Source organism: Petaurus breviceps, unplaced genomic scaffold, assembly GCF_028583685.1.
Source record: "Petaurus breviceps papuanus isolate PSGF00001 unplaced genomic scaffold, PetGlider_PUasm1.0 582, whole genome shotgun sequence".
NCBI classification, from domain to species: domain Eukaryota; kingdom Metazoa; phylum Chordata; class Mammalia; order Diprotodontia; family Petauridae; genus Petaurus; species Petaurus breviceps.
In genome coordinates, this window is record NW_027186390.1 from 13,609,038 (window position 1) to 13,615,037 (window position 6,000).

The following is a 6,000-nucleotide window of genomic DNA, read 5'->3' on the forward strand; positions in this document are numbered from 1 at the left end:
GGGAAAGGGATAAGATGAGAAAGGGGAAGAGGCAAAGTTAGCAGTCCAAACTGGTTGGAATTTAGTATAAGAGAAGAAGGAGTAATGTAAGGCTGGAAAAAGGTTAGTGTCATTATTAGAAGCCTTGAATGCCAGGCTAAAGATGAAGTCATGAAATATTTTAGTAAAGGAATAATATGAATCAGGGCATCAGGAAAAATCACACAGGCAATAATGTAATGGATGAACCGAGCAGGGAAAGAGGCATTGTTACTCTTTAAGAGTGTAGTATGCAGCCCTGGAGTCATGAGGACCTGAGTTCAAAAATCCGGCCTCAGACACTTAACACACTTACTAGCCATGTGACTTTGGGCAAGTTACTTAACCCCAATTGCCCTCCAAAAAAAAAAAAAAAAGAATGCAGTGCAAAAAATTTATTAAATAGAAACATTAAATAATTAGTCATATTAAGAAAAATTTTTGCCCACTACATATATTTGAACAACTACTTACTTGGTATACTGAAGTGCTCCATTAACAACTTAACAAGATTATTCTTAGCCTTAATTAATAATTAGCCCAAGCATTAAGAACAATTGCCAATTGAATGATGATCAAATTCAGCATATAAAGAACTACACATTAAATCAGCAGTACTATTATGATCTATTAAAATGTGATTTAAATTTAATTTGGCAAGAACACATCTATTATGTAAAAATACATCTATATTAAAACTTGTAAAAAATATGAAAGACAAATCACCAGAAAATGCATAATCATATTTTGCAATGGTCTAGAAAAAAGATAAGACATTACCAAGGAAAATAATGACAACTTAACATATGTCTTCTTAAAGGGTATATGCATTACTCCACACAGTGTGAAACAAAAGATACACAAGGTAAAACAAAAGAGATGCTGAATATTGTGTAATTGTAACGGCCAGTTATAATGAGGATCTGTTCATTCAGAAATGATCATGATGTCAACACAAAGGGTATAAAGCCTTTTTTTTTTAAGTGCATTAAGTAACATCAGCATCAATCAAATTAGTACACAGCCCCTTCCAAAGGGGCTATAGCTCTGGGCCCAAGCTTCTATGCCTCACTGTTTAGATTTTATATGGCTTAGAATGAGTGTACATAGCAAACATTTTCTGTTCTAGCAAAAAACTTTGTGGGTCTTCCCCTCCAACACAGATATTTCTATGACGGTAAATTTCTACAGTCATTGAATGAGTGTTACCTCAGAAAAACTCAGGCCTGAGAAATGACCTTGATTTAGAAAGGGTAAGGTCATCTACTGCATCCCAAGCCATAGTCAGCCCTCTTAACTTTTGTCTTACCACTGGGCTTTGATGACTCTTTGCATAACTCTGCCTCATTAAAACTAATTCACATACAAGTCAAAAAGCAACATTCTTGTGACACAGTATTGGTTTTCAAAAACAAAGAACAAATGGCAATTTCAATAGAAGAACTCTTATTTGGAGGCATAACTTCGTATGTTTATATGTGTTTAAGTCAAAAGTTTCATGGTCACTACTCATGTTTTTCTCAAAAGGTGTATCCTGAAATTGGACATACATAGCGTCAAAAGTGTCCCAAGGATGGCCAAGGGATGTTTTCAGTCATTAGTGTCATGGGAAACCATCTTCTAATTCTTTTATTTCTACTCTTTACTTGCTCCATTTAAATATTTACTTTTCTTTGTGTGCATACACAGTTTTTCCGAATACAATAAAAGAATTATATATAAAAATAAATAGGCTACATAGAAAGAGTTTAGAGAAGCAGTATGGTATACTAGAAAGTAATGTATTTAGGTATGAATCCTAACTCTGCTACTTGCTGGTGTAACCTTTGGCAAAACAATCCATCCTTCTGGGGCTCAGGCTTCTCATCAGTAAAATAAGGGGATTGGACTAGAAGGCTGATATTGTCATTCAGTTCAAAATCCTATGATCTTATGGATTCTATAGGTTTTATTTTTCCCAGAAGCATTCAGAATTTTTGTTAATAAGTCTGTATTTCATTAAATACCAATACTTCTTTTCACATGTAGTTAAATAGAACACCAATAAGGAAATTATAAATACATATACATATATTTTCCATCCAGAAAAGAATGAAAGCTGCCTTTCTTTCTTCTTTCATTAAATGGAGCTTGAAGAGAAGGAATGAATTCATTTAATAACTAAGTTAGGCTTTCTTTTTCAAAATATTCAAATATAGGAGAGGTTGGAAATCCTTACTAAATTGAATAGGCATTACTTTGTTATATTTGAAATGTCCAAGTACTAAAGAAAAAAAAAATCAGAGCTATCCTCAAAATGCAACAAAACTCAATTCCTGACACAGACTGTAGGCCTCATGTAATTGAAATTGGATATAATCCATAAATACACACATAACATATACATACACACAAATATCTTCAGGTAATATTCTTTAAATAAGACTTATTAACTTAGAGATTAATACAAAAAGTCAGTTATGAAAACCTTACCATATCTTCAAATTGAAGATAAAGAATATTCTACACAGTACTTCCCCCCCACTCTCTTAAAAGATGCAGCAGGAACTTGCTCTAAGAAAACCCAAAACACCAAACCTTATATTGTAAAAAATAGAAAAGTTTGGGTTCTTTTTGGAGCTATAGATAGGAATACTTCTTCCTGAGAAAAAAAACAGGAAGCAGTGAGAGACGAAGAAAACAGTCTGCAGGGTCAGTTGCACCAGGAGAAAAGGTGGGCATGGTCAATAATACTCTCCACAGGGATCTCATGATCTCATGAGATCAGAGTCACATCAAATTTGGGAAGAGAGGGAGGTGCAGTGCCCATAGTTTCAGAAGCTGAACCAAATGGAAATGTGGGCAAGTGAAGGGTCATGAGGCAAAGTACAATGATTGTAGTCACCTTGGGGAGTAGTCACCTCAGGAAGGAAGTACATACCTATTTGAACACCCCAGGGCAAAGCCCTACACACTTCTTTGAGCTAGTGCTCTAGTTTGCTAAATCACAGTAGGAAAGGGCTTTTAACTTTAAACTACAAACTACCTTAGCACTTTTAAAGATATTTGATTTTCAAAAAATATCATTCACATACTATTCTATGAAGAAAATTTTACCTGTGTTACAGTAAAATCTGATACAAATCTACCAAGCCCTTATCCCAAAATGTAGTTTAGGGAGCTATTTTTCTTTTTTACTAATCAAAGGAAAGAAGACTGTGAATTACCTTGCATTATAAATATTGTCAAACTAGGCCACAAGAAACCCCTCTTACCAAGAGCTTATTGGATTCCACAGATGTTTATTAAGTGTCTGCTGTAGGCAAAGCATTGTGTTAGGATACAAAGATTAAAAAGCAACAATCTTTCCTAAGGGAAGGTTCTTCTACATGGAAAATACTAACATTCAACTCTAGTAAAATGTTAAAGCATGAGTCCTTTAAGTCAGAGGGAACCATTCTTCTACAGGTTTTTCCTAATACCACCTTCGTGGTCCTCTGAATGCCAATAGCCAAATCACCAATTCATGTTGTAAAGTGAAAACAAGCCCAATCTGTTCAAGTCCAACTCAAGATTTGTCTCATAGGCCCATGTCATGGATCGCCATAATAGCCACGCTATCCAAATACCTTTCTTTTTTTAAACAATCCTCCAAGTTCAGAAAAAATGCCAAGAGTATATACCCGATTCAGTTATCTCCAATTCCCCTCCTTTCCTTCAAAGACTGTGATTTATAGGAAATTTTATACAAGGTGAGATGTCTTTGGCTCAAATGGTAGTACACGTGTCTTGCATCCATTCATGCCACTTAAGTTTATCAGTTTTCCTGGATTCATGTTTTCTAAAACTTTTCCTATATTAGAAAAATAGAAAAAGAGTATTCTTATTGAGAGAAGTATCCATGATGGATAAACACATAAACATGAAGTACAATGGTACATCTAAGGAAATGACTGTTAAATGAAGATGCAAAATGAATGTAGTTGGAAAAAATATTTAAAAGCATCTATTCAGGAAAGGTAAGCCTTACATGATTAAAAAACAAAAAAAACCTCTTCAGCAACTTTCTCTTTACTTCAAAAGCAAAGAATATGATCTCTTTTTGGCAGAAGAAAAGGTTATAAACATTACAATTCTGAGATGTGGTCTAAAAAACAATTGATCAAAGATTCAAAGGTATTTACAGGGAGTAAAAGTGTGACTTTACTACATTATTGATTAAAACTAAAAAGGTAGTCTGATGAGAAAATGGCCAAAGATTACCACCTGACACATATATGTATTTGGTTTTTCTTCCATTTTTTCCTAATGCTTTTACATTTATAAACTTGAATATGTCTGCTGCCATACGGGTCATCTGACACTTTCCCAAAGGTTGGATTGTGGAATAAAATCCAAGTTCTTCAGTTTGGTATTTAAAGTCCTTCTCTATCTGGGGGCAACCTACCTTTCTACACTGATTTTATATTATGCACCATAATATACTTTATTTTCCAGCCTAACTAAACGACAAATGAAAATGTAGATCAGACATAACATTCCATCTCTCACTTGTGTACTTTGGTAAAGACTTTCATCATGTCTCGAATGCTTTTTCCTCCACCTCTTTGAATACCAAGATCCCCATTCAAAATAGCACCTATCACCTCCTCCATGATCTTCATGAGGCCTTTCCTGATTTCCCTTCCCCTAAAGCAACAGCTCTCTACCTCACTCCCTTCATAATTACTTTATATTTACCTTATGTGTATTTTGTTTTTACCTATTTGTGTATGTACTGTTTGTCTCACTCCCACCCCAGTAAAATGCGTCTAGTACATTGGTAGATGCTCATGAAACAGGGAAAAAAAAAAAGAATTCCTACCCCATTAGAGGTTATGAATTAATAAGTTCTTACTGAATTGAATTAAATGTCATCATCCTTAATTTTATGTAAAAACAGCATAAACTGGTTTGTGATTATAAAATTCCCAGAAATTTTGGCCAACTTGATACAAATAATTTGTTATGGTACATGCAGAGGTTAGTTGTTTGTCGATGTTATCCTCTTTGTATTCCTCCTTGGAATGAAGCTCAATTTGCTCGGAAGCCTGTTGGGTAAAATATGCCATGACATCTATGTCATTTGCAAGTTTCAAAATGGTCAAAGATCTGTTATTTTATTGAAATGTACTCCCTTTAATGACGTGTATTAAAACCCTACAACATCATATTAGATGGTCTTCATGACTTGACTATACCCTCTACCCCCCCAACAAAAATAAAAAATAAAATAATTGCCTTAGAGAGGTGAGGTATTTGAAACTTAAAATTGGTCCTTAGAAAAACAAGTATAGAAGAAAACAGCTCAGGCCAATATATTTTGCCTTTCCAGTTATATGTATATCCTTCCAGAATCTGTACTCTGCATACTGCAAAGCTATCACTCTTTCAGGGCCACCTTCCTCCCATTGTAGAATCAGAAGAGGACTTTGAAATAAATTTATTATTCCTAATAATTTTATTTTATTTTTGCAGTTTCCTAAACAGATTTCAATGGCTTATATGCTTAACTTAATTTATTTTTATTTTATTAATGAAGACCATTTTAGATTTCTCCAAAAATTGCATAATTATATATGCCTATATCTATAGCTATATTTCAGCAGAATACTTTCTTCATTATTTCTTGCCCATTTGCCAATGCTTACAATCTATCTTCTTTATTTTTCCAATTTCTTTATGAAGTACTTTCCTGCTTCTTGTCTCACTCTTACTATCTATCCTTACATTCACTGAGAAAGACCATAGCAGCTTAATTATTTCATTTCCCATTTCATTTGGGGCTTTTGAGACTGGCCAAGTAATGTTACCCCATCAACCTCCCACCTTTTTTTTATTCCACATTAATCATATTGTAAAGAAGAATTAGAGCCAAAGGGGAAAAATGTAAGAAACCCCTGCCTTTAAAAAAGAAAGAGAGAAAGAGAGAGAGAGAGAGAGAGAGAGAGAGAGAGAGAGAGA

The 6,000-nt window shown here is 34.1% G+C and overlaps 1 protein-coding gene and 2 long non-coding RNA genes across 6 annotated transcripts in view; all 3 read right to left on the bottom strand.

Annotated features, from left to right (window-relative positions):
- GMDS (GDP-mannose 4,6-dehydratase) overlaps positions 1 to 6,000 on the bottom strand; it is a 799,941-nt gene that overhangs the window by 552,905 nt on the left and 241,036 nt on the right. The gene's annotated exons all lie outside the window — the stretch shown is intronic.
- LOC138173563 (uncharacterized) overlaps positions 1 to 6,000 on the bottom strand; it is a 39,191-nt gene that overhangs the window by 20,117 nt on the left and 13,074 nt on the right. The gene's annotated exons all lie outside the window — the stretch shown is intronic.
- The window catches only part of LOC138173562 (uncharacterized), a 14,163-nt gene continuing 10,127 nt past the window's right edge, over positions 1,965 to 6,000 (bottom strand). Inside the window, exon 2 of the long non-coding RNA XR_011171439.1 lies at positions 1,965 to 3,850. This is a non-coding gene — a long non-coding RNA (uncharacterized lncRNA). The remainder of the gene's footprint in view (positions 3,851 to 6,000) is intronic.